A 21,596-nucleotide genomic window follows, 5' to 3' on the forward strand; every position below is an offset into this window, starting at 1 on the left:
AATAACAGCGTGTTCTACTCTTCTTTATGTGAAATGTTTAAGTAAAAGTACAAATGTGCTAGTAATGTAGTTTTTCCACTTCTTGTAATAACAGCGTGTTCTACTCTTCTTTATGTGAAATGTTTAAGTAAAAGTACAAATGTGCTAGTAATGTAGTTTTTCCACTTCTTGTAATAACAGCGTGTTCTACTCTTCTTTATGTGAAATGTTTAAGTAAAAGTACAAATGTGCTATTAATGTAGTTTTTCCACTTCTTGTAATAACAGCCTGTTCTATTCTTCTTTATGTGAAATGTTTAAGTAAAAGTACAAATGTGCTAGTAATGTAGTTTTTCCACTTCTTGGAATAGCATCGTGTACTACTCTTCTTTATGTGAAATGTTTAAGTAAAAGTACAAATGTGCTCTCATGTCCCACAAAAATCCACTTCTTGGAATAGCAGCGTGTACTACTCTTCTTTATGTGAAATGTTTAAGGGATCTGGAATGAGCGTTTTGACATTATTTTTTGTGGGACATGAGAGCACATCAGACATATCGAATTGCATTCTGAATACGAAGAATGTCTTTCTGATATCAAATAATTTTCTTCTTTTTTAAATTCACGATATAATACAAATTTTATGACATATTATTAAAATTTGATAGTTTTTACATTTTTGATATATAACAGTCCTCGAAGTAAATTTTATAAATCTAATGTTATATTCTTAAAGTGTGTGTCAGTGGGAGGAAAAGCCGACGATCAATTGAAAATTTTGACCTTTCATATTGAAGATATGGATTTTTTTTCCCAAAAAAGACCTAATTTTTGATGGTGTTTTGGGAAAAAATCCATATCTTCAATACAAAAGGTCAAAATTTTCAATTGATCGTCGGCTTTTCATCCCATCTACATACACTCTAAGTATAAATCATCAGATTTATAAAGTTTACTTCGAGTACTGTTAAATATCAAAAATATCAATTTTCAATCATTTGCCATAAAATATGTATTTCATTGCGAATTTCAAAAAATCAAAATTATTTGATATCAGAAGGACATTCTTCGTATTCAGAATGCAATTCGATATGTCTGATGTGCTCTAATGTCCCACAATAAATACTGTCCAAACGTTCATACCCCATCCCTTAAGTAAAAGTACAAATGTGCTAGTAATGTAGCTTTACCACTTCTTGGAATAGCAGCGTGTTCTACTCTACTTTATGTGAAATGTTAAGCAAAAGTACAAATGTGTCAGTAATGTAGTTTTACCACTTCTTGGAATAGCAGCCTGTTCTACTCTTCTTTATGTGAAATGTTAAGCAAAAGTACAAATGTACCAGTAATGTAGTTTTACCACTTCATGGAATAGCAGCGTGTACTACTCTTCTTTATGTGAAATGTTTAAGTAAAAGTACAAATGTGCTAGTAATGTAGTTTTACCACTTCTTGGAATAGCAGCCTGTTCTACTCTTCTTTATGTGAAATGTTAAGCAAAAGTACAAATGTGCTAGTAATGTAGTTTTACCACTTGGAATAGCAGCCTGTTCTACTCTTCTTTATGTGAAATGTTTAAGTAAATGTGCAAATGTGCCAGTAATGTAGTTTTACCACTTCTTGTAATAACAGCCTGTTCTACTCCTCTTTGTGTGAAATGTTTAAGTAAAAGTAAAAATGTGCCAGTAATGTAGTTTTACCACTTCTTGGAATAGCAGCCTGTTCTACTCTTCTTTATGTGAAATGTTTAAGTAAAAGTACAAATGTGCCAGTAATGTAGTTTTACCACTTCTTGGAATTAGCAGCGTGTTCTACTCCTCTTTGTGTGAAATGTTTAAGTAAAAGTACAAATGTGCCAGTAATGTAGTTTTACCACTTCTTGGAATAGCAGCGTGTTCTACTCTTCTTTGTGTGAAATGTTTAAGTAAAAGTGCAAATGTGCCAGTAATGTAGTTTTACCACTTCTTGGAATAGCAGCGTGTTCTACTCTTCTTTATGTGAAATGTTTAAGTAAATGTGCAAATGTGCCAGTAATGTAGTTTTACCACTTCTTGTAATAACAGCCTGTTCTACTCCTCTTTGTGTGAAATGTTTAAGTAAAAGTAAGTAAAAATGTGCCAGTAATGTAGTTTTACCACTTCTTGGAATAGCAGCCTGTTCTACTCTTCTTTATGTGAAATATTTAAGTAAAAGTACAAATGTGCCAGTAATGTAGTTTTACCACTTCTTGGAATAGCAGCCTGTTCTACTCTTCTTTATGTGAAATATTAAAGTAAAAGTACAAATGTGCCAGTAATGTAGTTTTACCACTTCTTGGAATAGCAGCGTGTTCTACTCTTCTTTATGTGAAATATTTAAGTAAAAGTACAAATGTGCTAGTAATGTAGTTTTACCACTTCTTGGAATAGCAGCGTGTACTACTGTTCTTTGTGTGAAATGTTTCAGTAAAGGTACAAATGGGCTAGTAATGTAGTTTTACCACTTCTTGGAATAGCAGCCTGTTCTACTCTTTTTTATGTGAAATGTTTAAGTAAAAGTACAAATGTGCCAGTAATGTAGTTTTACCACTTCTTGGAATAACAGCCTGTTCTACTCTTTCTTTATGTGAAATGTTTAAGTAAAAGTACAAATGTGCTAGTAATGTAGTTTTACCACTTCTTGGAATAGCAGCGTGTTCTACTCTTCTTTATGTGAAATGTTTAAGTAAAAGTACAAATGTGTCAGTAATGTAGTTTTACCACTTCTTGGAATTAGCAGCGTGTTCTACTCCTCTTTGTGTGAAATGTTTAAGTAAAAGTACAAATGTGCCAGTAATGTAGTTTTACCACTTCTTGGAATAGCAGCGTGTTCTACTCTTCTTTGTGTGAAATGTTTAAGTACATGTAAATGTGCAAATGTGCCAGTAATGTAGTTTTACCACTTCTTGTAATAACAGCCTGTTCTACTCCTCTTTGTGTGAAATGTTTAAGTAAAAGTAAAAATGTGCCAGTAATGTAGTTTTACCACTTCTTGGAATAGCAGCCTGTTCTACTCTTCTTTATGTGACATATTTAAGTAAAAGTACAAATGTGCCAGTAATGTAGTTTTACCACTTCTTGGAATAGCAGCCTGTTCTACTCTTCTTTATGTGAAATATTTAAGTAAAAGTACAAATGTGCCAGTAATGTAGTTTTACCACTTCTTGGAATAGCAGCGTGTTCTACTCTTCTTTATGTGAAATATTTAAGTGAAAGTACAAATGTGCTAGTAATGTAGTTTTACCACTTCTTGGAATAGCAGCGTGTACTACTGTTCTTTGTGTGAAATGTTTCAGTAAAGGTACAAATGGGCTAGTAATGTAGTTTTACCACTTCTTGAAATAGCAGCCTGTTCTACTCTTTTTTATGTGAAATGTTTAAGTAAAAGTACAAATGTGCCAGTAATGTAGTTTTACCACTTCTTGGAATAGCAGCCTGTTCTACTCTTCTTTATGTGAAATGTTTAAGTAAAAGTACAAATGTGCCAGTAATGTAGTTTTACCACTTCTTGGAATTAGCAGCGTGTTCTACTCCTCTTTGTGTGAAATGTTTAAGTAAAAGTACAAATGTGCCAGTAATGTAGTTTTACCACTTCTTGGAATAGCAGCGTGTTCTACTCTTCTTTGTGTGAAATGTTTAAGTAAATGTGCAAATGTGCCAGTAATGTAGTTTTACCACTTCTTGGAATAGCAGCGTGTTCTACTCTTCTTTATGTGAAATGTTTAAGTAAATGTGCAAATGTGCCAGTAATGTAGTTTTACCACTTCTTGTAATAACAGCCTGTTCTACTCCTCTTTGTGTGAAATGTTTAAGTAAAAGTAAGTAAAAATGTGCCAGTAATGTAGTTTTACCACTTCTTGGAATAGCAGCCTGTTCTACTCTTCTTTATGTGAAATATTTAAGTAAAAGTACAAATGTGCCAGTAATGTAGTTTTACCACTTCTTGGAATAGCAGCGTGTTCTACTCTTCTTTATGTGAAATATTTAAGTAAAAGTACAAATGTGCTAGTAATGTAGTTTTACCACTTCTTGGAATAGCAGCGTGTACTACTGTTCTTTGTGTGAAATGTTTCAGTAAAGGTACAAATGGGCTAGTAATGTAGTTTTACCACTTCTTGGAATAGCAGCCTGTTCTACTCTTTTTTATGTGAAATGTTTAAGTAAAAGTACAAATGTGCCAGTAATGTAGTTTTACCACTTCTTGGAATAGCAGCCTGTTCTACTCTTCTTTATGTGAAATGTTTAAGTAAAAGTACAAATGTGCTAGTAATGTAGTTTTACCACTTCTTGGAATAGCAGCGTGTTCTACTCTTCTTTATGTGAAATATTTAAGTAAAAGTACAAATGTGTCAGTAATGTAGTTTTACCACTTCTTGGAATTAGCAGCGTGTTCTACTCCTCTTTGTGTGAAATGTTTAAGTAAAAGTACAAATGTGCCAGTAATGTAGTTTTACCACTTCTTGGAATAGCAGCGTGTTCTACTCTTCTTTGTGTGAAATGTTTAAGTACATGTAAATGTGCAAATGTGCCAGTAATGTAGTTTTACCACTTCTTGTAATAACAGCCTGTTCTACTCCTCTTTGTGTGAAATGTTTAAGTAAAAGTAAAAATGTGCCAGTAATGTAGTTTTACCACTTCTTGGAATAGCAGCCTCTTCTACTCTTCTTTATGTGACATATTTAAGTAAAAGTACAAATGTGCCAGTAATGTAGTTTTACCACTTCTTGGAATAGCAGCCTGTTCTACTCTTCTTTATGTGAAATATTTAAGTAAAAGTACAAATGTGCCAGTAATGTAGTTTTACCACTTCTTGGAATAGCAGCGTGTTCTACTCTTCTTTATGTGAAATATTTAAGTGAAAGTACAAATGTGCTAGTAATGTAGTTTTACCACTTCTTGGAATAGCAGCGTGTACTACTGTTCTTTGTGTGAAATGTTTCAGTAAAGGTACAAATGGGCTAGTAATGTAGTTTTACCACTTCTTGAAATAGCAGCCTGTTCTACTCTTTTTTATGTGAAATGTTTAAGTAAAAGTACAAATGTGCCAGTAATGTAGTTTTACCACTTCTTGAATAGCAGCCTGTTCTACTCTTCTTTATGTGAAATGTTTAAGTAAAAGTACAAATGTGCCAGTAATGTAGTTTTACCACTTCTTGGAATTAGCAGCGTGTTCTACTCCTCTTTGTGTGAAATGTTTAAGTAAAAGTACAAATGTGCCAGTAATGTAGTTTTACCACTTCTTGGAATAGCAGCGTGTTCTACTCTTCTTTGTGTGAAATGTTTAAGTAAATGTGCAAATGTGCCAGTAATGTAGTTTTACCACTTCTTGGAATAGCAGCGTGTTCTACTCTTCTTTATGTGAAATGTTTAAGTAAATGTGCAAATGTGCCAGTAATGTAGTTTTACCACTTCTTGGAATAGCAGCGTGTTCTACTCTTCTTTATGTGAAATGTTTAAGTAAATGTGCAAATGTGCCAGTAATGTAGTTTTACCACTTCTTGTAATAACAGCCTGTTCTACTCCTCTTTGTGTGAAATGTTTAAGTAAAAGTAAGTAAAAATGTGCCAGTAATGTAGTTTTACCACTTCTTGGAATAGCAGCCTGTTCTACTCTTCTTTATGTGAAATATTTAAGTAAAAGTACAAATGTGCCAGTAATGTAGTTTTACCACTTCTTGGAATAGCAGCGTGTTCTACTCTTCTTTATGTGAAATATTTAAGTAAAAGTACAAATGTGCTAGTAATGTAGTTTTACCACTTCTTGGAATAGCAGCGTGTACTACTGTTCTTTGTGTGAAATGTTTCAGTAAAGGTACAAATGGGCTAGTAATGTAGTTTTACCACTTCTTGAAATAGCAGCCTGTTCTACTCTTTTTTATGTGAAATGTTTAAGTAAAAGTACAAATGTGCCAGTAATGTAGTTTTAGCACTTCTTGGAATAGCAGCGTGTTCTACTCTTCTTTATGTGAAATGTTTAAGTAAAAGTACAAATGTGCCAGTAATGTAGTTTTACCACTTCTTGGAATAGCAGCCTGTTCTACTCTTCTTTATGTGAAATGTTACAAAAGTACAAATGTGCTAGTAATGTAGTTTTACCACTTCTTGGAATAGCAGCGTGTTCTACTCTTCTTTATGTGAAATGTTTAAGTAAAAGTACAAATGTGCCAGTAATGTAGTTTTACCACTTCTTGAATTAGCAGCGTGTTCTACTCCTCTTTGTGTGAAATGTTTAAGTAAAAGTACAAATGTGCCAGTAATGTAGTTTTACCACTTCTTGGAATAGCAGCGTGTTCTACTCTTTGTGTGAAATGTTTAAGTACATGTAAATGTGCAAATGTGCCAGTAATGTAGTTTTACCACTTCTTGTAATAACAGCCTGTTCTACTCCTCTTTGTGTGAAATGTTTAAGTAAAAGTAAAATGTGCCAGTAATGTAGTTTTACCACTTCTTGGAATAGCAGCCTGTTCTACTCTTCTTTATGTGACATATTTAAGTAAAAGTACAAATGTGCCAGTAATGTAGTTTTACCACTTCTTGAATAGCAGCCTGTTCTACTCTTCTTTATGTGAAATATTTAAGTAAAAGTACAAATGTGCCAGTAATGTAGTTTTACCACTTCTTGGAATAGCAGCGTGTTCTACTCTTCTTTATGTGAAATATTTAAGTGAAAGTACAAATGTGCTAGTAATGTAGTTTTACCACTTCTTGGAATAGCAGCGTGTACTACTGTTCTTTGTGTGAAATGTTTCAGTAAAGGTACAAATGGGCTAGTAATGTAGTTTTACCACTTCTTGAAATAGCAGCCTGTTCTACTCTTTTTTATGTGAAATGTTTAAGTAAAAGTACAAATGTGCCAGTAATGTAGTTTTACCACTTCTTGGAATAGCAGCCTGTTCTACTCTTCTTTATATGAAATGTTTAAGTAAAAGTACAAATGTGCCAGTAATGTAGTTTTAGCACTTCTTGGAATAGCAGCGTGTTCTACTCCTCTTTGTGTGAAATGTTTAAGTAAAAGTACAAATGTGTCAGTAATGTAGTTTTACCACTTCTTGGAATAGCAGCGTGTTCTACTCTTCTTTATGTGAAATGTTTAAGTAAAAGTACAAATGTGCCAGTAATGTAGTTTTACCACTTCTTGAATAGCAGCCTGTTCTACTCTTCTTTATGTGAAATGTTAGCAAAAGTACAAATGTGCTAGTAATGTAGTTTTACCACTTCTTGGAATAGCAGCCTGTTCTACTCTTCTTTATGTGAAATGTTAGCAAAAGTACAAATGTGCTAGTAATGTAGTTTTACCACTTCTTGGAATAGCAGCCTGTTCTACTCTTTTTTATGTGAAATGTTTAAGTAAAAGTACAAAGGTGCCAGTAATGTAGTTTTAGCACTTCTTGGAATAGCAGCGTGTTCTACTCTTCTTTATGTGAAATGTTAAGCAAAAGTACAAATGTGCTAGTAATGTAGTTTTACCACTTCTTGGAATAGCAGCCTCTTCTACTCTTCTTTATGTGAAATGTTTAAGTAAAAGTACAAATGTGCCAGTAATGTAGTTTTACCACTTCTTGGAATAGCAGCGTGTTCTACTCTTCTTTATGTGAAATGTTTAAGTAAAAGTACAAATGTGCTAGTAATGTAGTTTTACCACTTCTTGGAATAGCAGCGTGTTCTACTCCTCTTTGTGTGAAATGTTTAAGTAAAAGTACAAATGTGCCAGTACTAGCATGAAAGTTCAACATAAATTATTCAGCATCCAGTTATTATTCAGCATCCAGTTCAACATAAATTAGGTGTCATACAGACCCTACATCACAGGGCAGACAGCATCATCACTGACCAAGAGGATAAGGAAGAGGAGAAATTACACGTCAATAAAGCATTGGAGAAGTGTAACTATCCCAAATGGGCTTTTGAGCGTGCAAACAAGCCTAAGAAAGCGAGATCATCTGACAATAACAAGGACAATGCAAATGTAGAGACTAAAGGGCAAATAGTGCTACCTTATATTAAGGGAACATCTGAGGCTCTGAGAAGAACTTTCAGTAACTATGGTGTCAGGGTTTGTTTCAAACCAACTCAAACCCTTAGACAGTTACTTGTGTCACCAAAAGACAAGACTGAAAAAGAGGACATAGCGGGACCAGTGTATTTTATCCCATGTCAGGGGAAAACACTTAAAGGTCAGTGCTCGGAATCATATATTGGCGAAACAGAACGATCCTTGAAAGCCAGATTCCTTGAGCACCGTCGTTCAAGTTCCAGCTCGTCAGAAGTCTCCAAACACATCCACATCGAATCCCCGGGGCACCAAGTTGATTTGGAGCAAGTTAAGATCCTCGACCGGTAACCTAAGTATTTCGAAAGGGGTGTCAAGGAGGCCATCTACATTAGAGTCAACCAACCTTCACTTAACCGTGACGGGGGCCGATACCAGCTACCAAGAGTCTACGACCAAGTGTTGGGGTCAAGTGTCCAAAAGGTCACTGATCCCAAACTTGGGTTGCTAGTCTCCCGATGAAGGTCGAAGTTACTACCGAAAATTTGAGGTATGTCTAATCTTGTGTTGAGATCAAAAGTTTAAAATCATAAATTAAAATGTGCCACTGAGTAATGTAGTTTTACCACTTCTTGGAATAGCAGCGTGTTCTACTCTTCTTTGTGTGAAATGTTTAAGTAAGGGTGCAAATGTGCTAGTAATGTAGTTTTACCACTTCTTGGATAACCAGCGTGTTCTACTCTTCTTTATGGGAAATGTTTAAGTAAAGATGCAAATGCGGTAGTAAATGTGCAAATGTGTCAGTAATGTAGTTTTACCACTTCTTGGAATAGCAGCCTGTTCTACTCTTCTTTATGTGAAATGTTTAGTAAAAGTGCAAATGTGTCAGTAATGTAGTTTTACCACTTCTTGGAATAGCAGCCTGTTCTACTCTTCTTTATGTGAAATGTTAAGCAAAAGTACAAATGTGCTAGTAATGTAGTTTTACCACTTGGAATAGCAGCCTGTTCTACTCTTCTTTATGTGAAATGTTTAAGTAAATGTGCAAATGTGCCAGTAATGTAGTTTTATCACTTCTTGTAATAACAGCCTGTTCTACTCCTCTTTGTGTGAAATGTTTAAGTAAAAGTAAAAATGTGCCAGTAATGTAGTTTTACCACTTTTTGGAATAGCAGCCTGTTCTACTCTTCTTTATGTGAAATGTTTAAGTAAAAGTACAAATGTGCTAGTAATGTAGTTTTACCACTTCTTGGAATAGCAGCGTGTTCTACTTATACTCTTCTTTATGTGAAATGTTAACAAAAGTACAAATGTGCCAGTAATGTAGTTTTACCACTTCTTGGAATAGCAGCGTGTTCTACTCTTCTTTATGTGAAATGTTTAAGTAAAAGTACAAATGTGCCAGTAATGTAGTTTTACCACTTCATGGAATAGCAGCGTGTTCTACTCTTCTTTATGTGAAATGTTTAAGTAAAAGTACAAATGTGCCAGTAATGTAGTTTTACCACTTCATGGAATAGCAGCGTGTTCTACTCTTCTTTATGTGAAATGTTTAAGTAAAAGTACAAATGTGCCAGTAATGTAGTTTTACCACTTCATGGAATAGCAGCGTGTTCTACTCTTCTTTATGTGAAATGTTTAAGTAAAAGTACAAATGTGCTAGTAATGTAGTTTTACCACTTCTTGGAATAGCAGCGTGTTCTACTTATACTCTTCTTTATGTGAAATGTTACAAAAAGTACAAATGTGCCAGTAATGTAGTTTTACCACTTCTTGAATAGCAGCGTGTTCTACTCTTCTTTATGTGAAATGTTTAAGTAAAAGTACAAATGTGTCAGTAATGTAGTTTTACCACTTCTTGAATAGCAGCGTGTTCTACTCTTCTTTATGTGAAATGTTAAGCAAAAGTACAAATGTGCTAGTAATGTAGTTTTACCACTTGGAATAGCAGCCTGTTCTACTCTTCTTTATGTGAAATGTTTAAGTAAATGTGCAAATGTGCCAGTAATGTAGTTTTACCACTTCTTGTAATAACAGCCTGTTCTACTCCTCTTTGTGTGAAATGTTTAAGTAAAAGTAAAAATGTGCCAGTAATGTAGTTTTACCACTTTTTGGAATAGCAGCCTGTTCTACTCTTCTTTATGTGAAATGTTTAAGTAAAAGTACAAATGTGCTAGTAATGTAGTTTTACCACTTCTTGGAATAGCAGCGTGTTCTACTTATACTCTTCTTTATGTGAAATGTTACAAAAGTACAAATGTGCCAGTAATGTAGTTTTACCACTTCTTGGAATAGCAGCGTGTTCTACTCTTCTTTATGTGAAATGTTTAAGTAAAAGTACAAATGTGCCAGTAATGTAGTTTTACCACTTCATGGAATAGCAGCGTGTTCTACTCTTCTTTATGTGAAATGTTTAAGTAAAAGTACAAATGTGCCAGTAATGTAGTTTTACCACTTCATGGAATAGCAGCGTGTTCTACTCTTCTTTATGTGAAATGTTTAAGTAAAAGTACAAATGTGCCAGTAATGTAGTTTTACCACTTCATTGAATAGCAGCGTGTTCTACTCTTCTTTATGTGAAATGTTTAAGTAAAAGTACAAATGTGCTAGTAATGTAGTTTTACCACTTCTTGGAATAGCAGCGTGTTCTACTTATACTCTTCTTTATGTGAAATGTTAAGCAAAAGTACAAATGTGCCAGTAATGTAGTTTTACCACTTCTTGGAATAGCAGCGTGTTCTACTCTTCTTTATGTGAAATGTTTAAGTAAAAGTACAAATGTGCCAGTAATGTAGTTTTACCACTTCTGTTTAAGTAAAAGTACAAATGTGCCAGTAATGTAGTTTTAGCACTTCTTGGAATAGCAGCGTGTTCTACTCCTCTTTGTGTGAAATGTTTAAGTAAAAGTACAAATGTGTCAGTAATGTAGTTTTACCACTTCTTGGAATAGCAGCGTGTTCTACTCTTCTTTATGTGAAATGTTTAAGTAAAAGTACAAATGTGCCAGTAATGTAGTTTTACCACTTCTTGGAATAGCAGCCTGTTATACTCTTCTTTATGTGAAATGTTAAGCAAAAGTACAAATGTGCTAGTAATGTAGTTTTACCACTTCTTGGAATAGCAGCGTGTTCTACTCTTCTTTATGTGAAATGTTACGCAAAAGTGCAAATGTGCTAGTAATGTAGTTTTACCACTTTTTGGAATAGCAGCCTGTTCTACTCTTTTTTATGTGAAATGTTTAAGTAAAAGTACAAAGGTGCCAGTAATGTAGTTTTAGCACTTCTTGGAATAGCAGCGTGTTCTACTCCTCTTTGTGTGAAATGTTTAAGTAAAAGTACAAATGTGTCAGTAATGTCGTTTTACCACTTCTTGGAATAGCAGCATGTTCTACTCTTCTTTATGTGAAATGTTACAAAAGTACAAATGTGCTAGTAATGTAGTTTTACCACTTCTTGGAATAGCAGCCTCTTCTACTCTTCTTTATGTGAAATGTTTAAGTAAAAGTACAAATGTGCCAGTAATGTAGTTTTACCACTTCTTGAATAGCAGCGTGTTCTACTCTTCTTTATGTGAAATGTTTAAGTAAAAGTACAAATGTGCTAGTAATGTAGTTTTACCACTTCTTGGAATAGCAGCGTGTTCTACTCCTCTTTGTGTGAAATGTTTAAGTAAAAGTACAAATGTGCCAGTACTAGCATGAAAGTTCAACATAAATTATTCAGCATCCAGTTATTATTCAGCATCCAGTTCAACATAAATTAGGTGTCATACAGACCCTACATCACAGGGCAGACAGCATCATCACTGACCAAGAGGATAAGGAAGAGGAGAAATTACACGTCAATAAAGCATTGGAGAAGTGTAACTATCCCAAATGGGCTTTTGAGCGTGCAAACAAGCCTAAGAAAGCGAGATCATCTGACAATAACAAGGACAATGCAAATGTAGAGACTAAAGGGCAAATAGTGCTACCTTATATTAAGGGAACATCTGAGGCTCTGAGAAGAACTTTCAGTAACTATGGTGTCAGGGTTTGTTTCAAACCAACTCAAACCCTTAGACAGTTACTTGTGTCACCAAAAGACAAGACTGAAAAAGAGGACATAGTGGGACCAGTGTATTTTATCCCATGTCAGGGAAAAACACTTAAAGGTCAGTGCTCGGAATCATATATTGGCGAAACAGAACGATCCTTGAAAGCCAGATTCCTTGAGCACCGTCGTTCAAGTTCCAGCTCGTCAGAAGTCTCCAAACACATCCACATCGAATCCCCGGGGCACCAAGTTGATTTGGAGCAAGTTAAGATCCTCGACCGGTAACCTAAGTATTTCGAAAGGGGTGTCAAGGAGGCCATCTACATTAGAGTCAACCAACCTTCACTTAACCGTGACGGGGGCCGATACCAGCTACCAAGAGTCTACGACCAAGTGTTGGGGTCAAGTGTCCAAAAGGTCACTGATCCCAAACTTGGGTTGCCAGTCTCCCGATGAAGGTCGAAGTTACGGCCGAAAATTTGAGGTATGTCTAATCTTGTGTTGAGATCAAAAGTTTAAAATCATAAATTAAAATGTGCCACTGAGTAATGTAGTTTTACCACTTCTTGGAATAGCAGCGTGTTCTACTCTTCTTTGTGTGAAATGTTTAAGTAAGGGTGCAAATGTGCTAGTAATGTAGTTTTACCACTTCTTGGATAACCAGCGTGTTCTACTCTTCTTTATGGGAAATGTTTAAGTAAAGATGCAAATGCGGTAGTAAATGTGCAAATGTGTCAGTAATGTAGTTTTACCACTTCTTGGAATAGCAGCCTGTTCTACTCTTCTTTATGTGAAATGTTACAAAAGTACAAATGTGTCAGTAATGTAGTTTTACCACTTCTTGGAATAGCAGCCTGTTCTACTCTTCTTTATGTGAAATGTTAAGCAAAAGTACAAATGTGCTAGTAATGTAGTTTTACCACTTGGAATAGCAGCCTGTTCTACTCTTCTTTATGTGAAATGTTTAAGTAATTGTGCAAATGTGCCAGTAATGTAGTTTTACCACTTCTTGTAATAACAGCCTGTTCTACTCCTCTTTGTGTGAAATGTTTAAGTAAAAGTAAAAATGTGCCAGTAATGTAGTTTTACCACTTCATGGAATAGCAGCGTGTTCTACTCTTCTTTATGTGAAATGTTTAAGTAAAAGTACAAATGTGCCAGTAATGTAGTTTTACCACTTCATTGAATAGCAGCGTGTTCTACTCTTCTTTATGTGAAATGTTTAAGTAAAAGTACAAATGTGCCAGTAATGTAGTTTTACCACTTCTTGGAATAGCAGCGTGTTCTACTTATACTCTTCTTTATGTGAAATGTTAAAAAAGTACAAATGTGCCAGTAATGTAGTTTTACCACTTCTTGGAATAGCAGCGTGTTCTACTCTTCTTTATGTGAAATGTTTAAGTAAAAGTACAAATGTGCCAGTAATGTAGTTTTACCACTTCTTGGAATAGCAGCCTGTTCTACTCTTCTTTATGTGAAATGTTTAAGTAAAAGTACAAATGTGCCAGTAATGTAGTTTTAGCACTTCTTGGAATAGCAGCGTGTTCTACTCCTCTTTGTGTGAAATGTTTAAGTAAAAGTACAAATGTGTCAGTAATGTAGTTTTACCACTTCTTGGAATAGCAGCGTGTTCTACTCTTCTTTATGTGAAATGTTTAAGTAAAAGTACAAATGTGCCAGTAATGTAGTTTTACCACTTCTTGGAATAGCAGCCTGTTATACTCTTCTTTATGTGAAATGTTAAGCAAAAGTACAAATGTGCTAGTAATGTAGTTTTACCACTTCTTGGAATAGCAGCCTGTTCTACTCTTCTTTATGTGAAATGTTAAGCAAAAGTACAAATGTGCTAGTAATGTAGTTTTACCACTTCTTGGAATAGCAGCCTGTTCTACTCTTTTTTATGTGAAATGTTTAAGTAAAAGTACAAAGGTGCCAGTAATGTAGTTTTAGCACTTCTTGGAATAGCAGCGTGTTCTACTCCTCTTTGTGTGAAATGTTTAAGTAAAAGTACAAATGTGTCAGTAATGTCGTTTTACCACTTCTTGGAATAGCAGCATGTTCTACTCTTCTTTATGTGAAATGTTAAGCAAAAGTACAAATGTGCTAGTAATGTAGTTTTACCACTTCTTGGAATAGCAGCCTCTTCTACTCTTCTTTATGTGAAATGTTTAAGTAAAAGTACAAATGTGCCAGTAATGTAGTTTTACCACTTCTTGGAATAGCAGCGTGTTCTACTCTTCTTTATGTGAAATGTTTAAGTAAAAGTACAAATGTGCTAGTAATGTAGTTTTACCACTTCTTGGAATAGCAGCGTGTTCTACTCCTCTTTGTGTGAAATGTTTAAGTAAAAGTACAAATGTGCCAGTACTAGCATGAAAGTCCAACATAAATTATTCAGCATCCAGTTATTATTCAGCATCCAGTTCAACATAAATTAGGTGTCATACAGACCCTACATCACAGGGCAGACAGCATCATCACTGACCAAGAGGATAAGGAAGAGGAGAAATTACACGTCAATAAAGCATTGGAGAAGTGTAACTATCCCAAATGGGCTTTTGAGCGTGCAAACAAGCCTAAGAAAGCGAGATCATCTGACAATAACAAGGACAATGCAAATGTAGAGACTAAAGGGCAAATAGTGCTACCTTATATTAAGGGAACATCTGAGGCTCTGAGAAGAACTTTCAGTAACTATGGTGTCAGGGTTTGTTTCAAACCAACTCAAACCCTTAGACAGTTACTTGTGTCACCAAAAGACAAGACTGAAAAAGAGGACATAGCGGGACCAGTGTATTTTATCCCATGTCAGGGAAAAACACTTAAAGGTCAGTGCTCGGAATCATATATTGGCGAAACAGAACGATCCTTGAAAGCCAGATTCCTTGAGCACCGTCGTTCAAGTTCCAGCTCGTCAGAAGTCTCCAAACACATCCACATCGAATCCCCGGGGCACCAAGTTGATTTGGAGCAAGTTAAGATCCTCGACCGGTAACCTAAGTATTTCGAAAGGGGTGTCAAGGAGGCCATCTACATTAGAGTCAACCAACCTTCACTTAACCGTGACGGGGGCCGATACCAGCTACCAAGACTATCCGACCAAGTGTTGGGGTCAAGTGTCCAAAAGGTCACTGATCCCAAACTTGGGTTGCCAGTCTCCCGATGAAGGTCGAAGTTACGGCCGAAAATTTGAGGTATGTCTAATCTTGTGTTGAGATCAAAAGTTTAAAATCATAAATTAAAATGTGCCACTGAGTAATGTAGTTTTACCACTTCTTGGAATAGCAGCGTGTTCTACTCTTCTTTGTGTGAAATGTTTAAGTAAGGGTGCAAATGTGCTAGTAATGTAGTTTTACCACTTCTTGGATAACCAGCGTGTTCTACTCTTCTTTATGGGAAATGTTTAAGTAAAGATGCAAATGCGGTAGTAAATGTGCAAATGTGTCAGTAATGTAGTTTTACCACTTCTTGGAATAGCAGCCTGTTCTACTCTTCTTTATGTGAAATGTTAAGCAAAAGTACAAATGTGTCAGTAATGTAGTTTTACCACTTCTTGGAATAGCAGCCTGTTCTACTCTTCTTTATGTGAAATGTTACAAAAGTACAAATGTGCTAGTAATGTAGTTTTACCACTTGGAATAGCAGCCTGTTCTACTCTTCTTTATGTGAAATGTTTAAGTAAATGTGCAAATGTGCCAGTAATGTAGTTTTACCACTTCTTGTAATAACAGCCTGTTCTACTCCTCTTTGTGTGAAATGTTTAAGTAAAAGTAAAAATGTGCCAGTAATGTAGTTTTACCACTTTTTGGAATAGCAGCCTGTTCTACTCTTCTTTATGTGAAATGTTTAAGTAAAAGTACAAATGTGCTAGTAATGTAGTTTTACCACTTCTTGGAATAGCAGCGTGTTCTACTTATACTCTTCTTTATGTGAAATGTTACAAAAGTACAAATGTGCCAGTAATGTAGTTTTACCACTTCTTGGAATAGCAGCGTGTTCTACTCTTCTTTATGTGAAATGTTTAAGTAAAAGTACAAATGTGCCAGTAATGTAGTTTTACCACTTCATGGAATAGCAGCGTGTTCTACTCTTCTTTATGTGAAATGTTTAAGTAAAAGTACAAATGTGCCAGTAATGTAGTTTTACCACTTCATGGAATAGCAGCGTGTTCTACTCTTCTTTATGTGAAATGTTTAAGTAAAAGTACAAATGTGCCAGTAATGTAGTTTTACCACTTCATGGAATAGCAGCGTGTTCTACTCTTCTTTATGTGAAATGTTTAAGTAAAAGTACAAATGTGCTAGTAATGTAGTTTTACCACTTCTTGGAATAGCAGCGTGTTCTACTTATACTCTTCTTTATGTGAAATGTTAAGCAAAAGTACAAATGTGCCAGTAATGTAGTTTTACCACTTCTTGGAATAGCAGCGTGTTCTACTCTTCTTTATGTGAAATGTTTAAGTAAAAGTACAAATGTGTCAGTAATGTAGTTTTACCACTTCTTGGAATAGCAGCGTGTTCTACTCTTCTTTATGTGAAATGTTTAAGTAAAAGTACAAATGTGCCAGTAATGTAGTTTTACCACTTCTTGGAATAGCAGCGTGTTCTACTCCTCTTTGTGTGAAATGTTTAAGTAAAAGTACAAATGTGCCAGTACTAGCATGAAAGTTCAACATAAATTATTCAGCATCCAGTTATTATTCAGCATCCAGTTCAACATAAATTAGGTGTCATACAGACCCTACATCACAGGGCAGACAGCATCATCACTGACCAAGAGGATAAGGAAGAGGAGAAATTACACGTCAATAAAGCATTGGAGAAGTGTAACTATCCCAAATGGGCTTTTGAGCGTGCAAACAAGCCTAAGAAAGCGAGATCATCTGACAATAACAAGGACAATGCAAATGTAGAGACTAAAGGGCAAATAGTGCTACCTTATATTAAGGGAACATCTGAGGCTCTGAGAAGAACTTTCAGTAACTATGGTGTCAGGGTTTGTTTCAAACCAACTCAAACCCTTAGACAGTTACTTGTGTCACCAAAAGACAAGACTGAAAAAGAGGACATAGCGGGACCAGTGTATTTTATCCCATGTCAGGGAAAAACACTTAAAGGTCAGTGCTCGGAATCATATATTGGCGAAACAGAACGATCCTTGAAAGCCAGATTCCTTGAGCACCGTCGTTCAAGTTCCAGCTCGTCAGAAGTCTCCAAACACATCCACATCGAATCCCCGGGGCACCAAGTTGATTTGGAGCAAGTTAAGATCCTCGACCGGTAACCTAAGTATTTCGAAAGGGGTGTCAAGGAGGCCATCTACATTAGAGTCAACCAACCTTCACTTAACCGTGACGGGGGCCGATACCAGCTACCAAGAGTCTACGACCAAGTGTTGGGGTCAAGTGTCCAAAAGGTCACTGATCCCAAACTTGGGTTGCCAGTCTCCCGATGAAGGTCCGAAAATTTGAGGTATGTCTAATCTTGTGTTGAGATCAAAAGTTTAAAATCATAAATTAAAATGTGCCACTGAGTAATGTAGTTTTACCACTTCTTGGAATAGCAGCGTGTTCTACTCTTCTTTGTGTGAAATGTTTAAGTAAGGGTGCAAATGTGCTAGTAATGTAGTTTTACCACTTCTTGGATAACCAGCGTGTTCTACTCTTCTTTATGGGAAATGTTTAAGTAAAGATGCAAATGCGGTAGTAAATGTGCAAATGTGTCAGTAATGTAGTTTTACCACTTCTTGGAATAGCAGCCTGTTCTACTCTTCTTTATGTGAAATGTTAGCAAAAGTACAAATGTGTCAGTAATGTAGTTTTACCACTTCTTGGAATAGCAGCCTGTTCTACTCTTTTTTATGTGAAATGTTTAAGTAAATGTGCAAATGTGCCAGTAATGTAGTTTTACCACTTCTTGTAATAACAGCCTGTTCTACTCCTCTTTGTGTGAAATGTTTAAGTAAAAGTACAAATGTGCTAGTAATGTAGTTTTACCACTTCTTGGAATAGCAGCGTGTTCTACTTATACTCTTCTTTATGTGAAATGTTAACAAAAGTACAAATGTGCCAGTAATGTAGTTTACCACTTCTTGGAATAGCAGCGTGTTCTACTCTTCTTTATGTGAAATGTTTAAGTAAAAGTACAAATGTGCCAGTAATGTAGTTTTACCACTTCATGGAATAGCAGCGTGTTCTACTCTTCTTTATGTGAAATGTTTAAGTAAAAGTACAAATGTGCCAGTAATGTAGTTTTACCACTTCATGGAATAGCAGCGTGTTCTACTCTTCTTTATGTGAAATGTTTAAGTAAAAGTACAAATGTGCCAGTAATGTAGTTTTACCACTTCATGGAATAGCAGCGTGTTCTACTCTTCTTTATGTGAAATGTTTAAGTAAAAGTACAAATGTGCTAGTAATGTAGTTTTACCACTTCTTGGAATAGCAGCGTGTTCTACTTATACTCTTCTTTATGTGAAATGTTAAGCAAAAGTACAAATGTGCCAGTAATGTAGTTTTACCACTTCTTGGAATAGCAGCGTGTTCTACTCTTCTTTATGTGAAATGTTTAAGTAAAAGTACAAATGTGTCAGTAATGTAGTTTTACCACTTCTTGGAATAGCTGCGTGTTCTACTCTTCTTTATGTGAAATGTTTAAGTAAAAGTACAAATGTGCCAGTAATGTAGTTTTACCACTTCATGGAATAGCAGCGTGTTCTACTCTTCTTTATGTGAAATGTTTAAGTAAAAGTACAAATGTGCCAGTAATGTAGTTTTACCACTTCAAGGAATAGCAGCCTGTTCTACTCTTCTTTATGTGAAATGTTTAAGTAAAAGTACAAATGTGTCAGTAATGTAGTTTTACCACTTCTTGGAATAGCAGCGTGTACTACTGGTCTTTATGTGAAATGTTTCAGTAAAGGTACAAATGGGCTAGTAATGTAGTTTTACCACTTCTTGGAATAACAACAACATGTTCTGTGAAATGTTTAAGTAAAAGTACAAATGTGCCAGTAATGTAGTTTTACCACTTGAATAGCAACGTGTACTACTCTTCTTTATGTGAAATGTTTAACTAAAGGGGCAAATGTGCTAGTAATGTAGTTTTACCACTTCTTGGAATAGCATCGTGTACTACTCTTCTTTATGTGAAATGTTTAAGTAAAAGTACAAATGTGCCAGTATTTTGCATGTTTTTTGCCCCATTTGCAAAAATATTTAAATTTGACTTTTCTTACCAGTTAGAACTAAAAGATTGGGAGCTACATTTCACTTGGCAAAACATGATAACCTTTTTTAATTAAAAAAATTAATGCTGTATTTTTCTGGAATGGGGAGTAGTAGTATTTTATAGACGCATAAAGAAACCAGAGTTTGTATGAATACAATACATCAGGTGTGCCACATAAATAAATATTTTATGTACAGGAGGAAATAATCTTATTTTCAAGTTCAACTCAAAGTCAAACGCTTTATTACAAGTTTAAGTCAATGATGAGAAAATATAAAATGAATACCGTTTGCGTACAGTCATGTATTACTCCCCATTCCAGAAAAATACAGCACTAATTTTTTTTTGGGGGGGGGGGATTAAAAAAATTATTATCAACTTTTACCAAATGAAACATAGCTCAGTCCTAATCATTCATTTAAGTCTAACTGGAGATAAAAGAAAAAGTTCACTATTTAACTAATTTCTTGAAAAAAGAGCCAAAAACATGCATTTTTTGCATGTTTTCTGACAATCGAGTCACAAAAATCACAGACTTGGAACAAGTCTAAGCATTCAAAATCTTGTTCTAATTTTCACTTTTTTTTATGTTACTATGATTGATTATAAGAATGAAACATGTGTTTTTCAAAAATTAGAATGCATAAACTGAAATTAGTCTTAGAACAAGTCTTTGGGCTCAAGTTGATTGTCACAGCATACGAAAAACACCCTAAAAACGCATGTTTTTGGCCCTTATTTCAAAAAATTGGCTAAACATTAAAATTTGACTTTTTCGCTAGTTAGGACTAACTAAAGGATTAGGATTTAGCTATGTTTCATGTGGCAAAACAGGATAATGGTTTTTTTTTTATTTCAAAAAATTAGTTCTGTATTTAGGGTTTAATGTGCATCCCCCAGGAATCTACCAAACCAACTTTTTTTAAGCTTCCTTTAATGGTTCTATAACACATTCAAGATGTTAAAAAATAATTCCTGGCACTCTGGCCATATTCAAGGTCAAAGGTCAACACAGTGGTCAAATTTCAGTTGCTCAAATCTTGTTAAAAGACACACCAAATTATTCCTCTCATTTCAAGGATTCAGAAAAAGTATAGTTTGACATACCTGTGACATACCGTTCTTAAAGGAACAAGAAAATATTGGGGGAGGGGATGCCCCACCCCACACAATATGTGTGCACATACAGTTTTAAACATCTTCAGGAAACACAGGCTTGCCCAATAATGACATGACACATGTTGCATCGTAAAATTATTATATATACAATGTATAATACATATTCCTCCATAACAGGCTTCAATTCAAACTTAACATTAACTTGCAACTTCAGTGGCTGCCAGTATGTCCCCTTCATCAGCATAAAATGATGCGGAATTCAGAACCATGTGGATTGATACCAACATCTCTTATGATGAACATTGTGTACAAAAAATGAGAAAGATGGACACTTAACCATTGTTTGAACAAAATATCAAAAATATAGAGCCTGCCTCAAAAAAAATTGTGCAAGTGAAAAGCGCCCTCTGTGGCAATTAGAAAATACCGTTGTGACATAATGCTTACATCAACGTCAAGGGCATAGTCTTAGCTCTCAAATGCCGTTTAGTCAGTTCAATTTGCTCTCGAGTTTTAATCTCGAGATATGCTTACTTAACAACGAAAGGGTAAAGTCACAATTGTGCCACTTTTACTAGGGAAGAGAGCTGTACATGTAAATAAATGATAGCATCAAGTTTATCAAGAGTTCCTTTGTGAAATCAAGAGAATGTGTCAATTACACAACAATACAAAATTGTTTTTTAGTGTTTTATCATGATAAAGGTATAATGATTCTCTTTTTCCACTTACAACAAATTAAACGATAAATATATATTTCACATTCTGTTGTAAAATTAACTACATGTGCATGTCAATGATTTTATCATGGTAAATACTGTTCAAGACATGTTAAAAGACAAACAAATATTGCACACTTATAGGTTAATGAACTTTGACAAGTTAATGAAATTTGACAAATTAATGAAATTAGACAAAATAATGCATCATGACGCTGGTGTTGATGCGTCTAATGCACGAGCCCTGAAGGAGGAGTGCATTAGACAACATCAACTTGACGATCAACTTGATGCTATCATTGATTTACATGTACAGCCCTATTCCCTATTAAAAGTGGCACAATTGTGATTTTACCCTTTCGTTGTTAACTAAATATATCTCGAGATTAAAAAGAGCAAATTGAACAGAACAAACAGTATTTGAGAGCTAAGACTGTGCCCTTGACGTTGATGTAAGCATCATGTCACACCGGTATTTTCTAATTGCCAAAGAGGGCGCTTTTTACTTGCA

The sequence above is a fragment of the Amphiura filiformis genome, chromosome 5, assembly GCF_039555335.1.
Source record: "Amphiura filiformis chromosome 5, Afil_fr2py, whole genome shotgun sequence".
Taxonomy (NCBI): Eukaryota; Metazoa; Echinodermata; class Ophiuroidea; order Amphilepidida; family Amphiuridae; genus Amphiura; species Amphiura filiformis.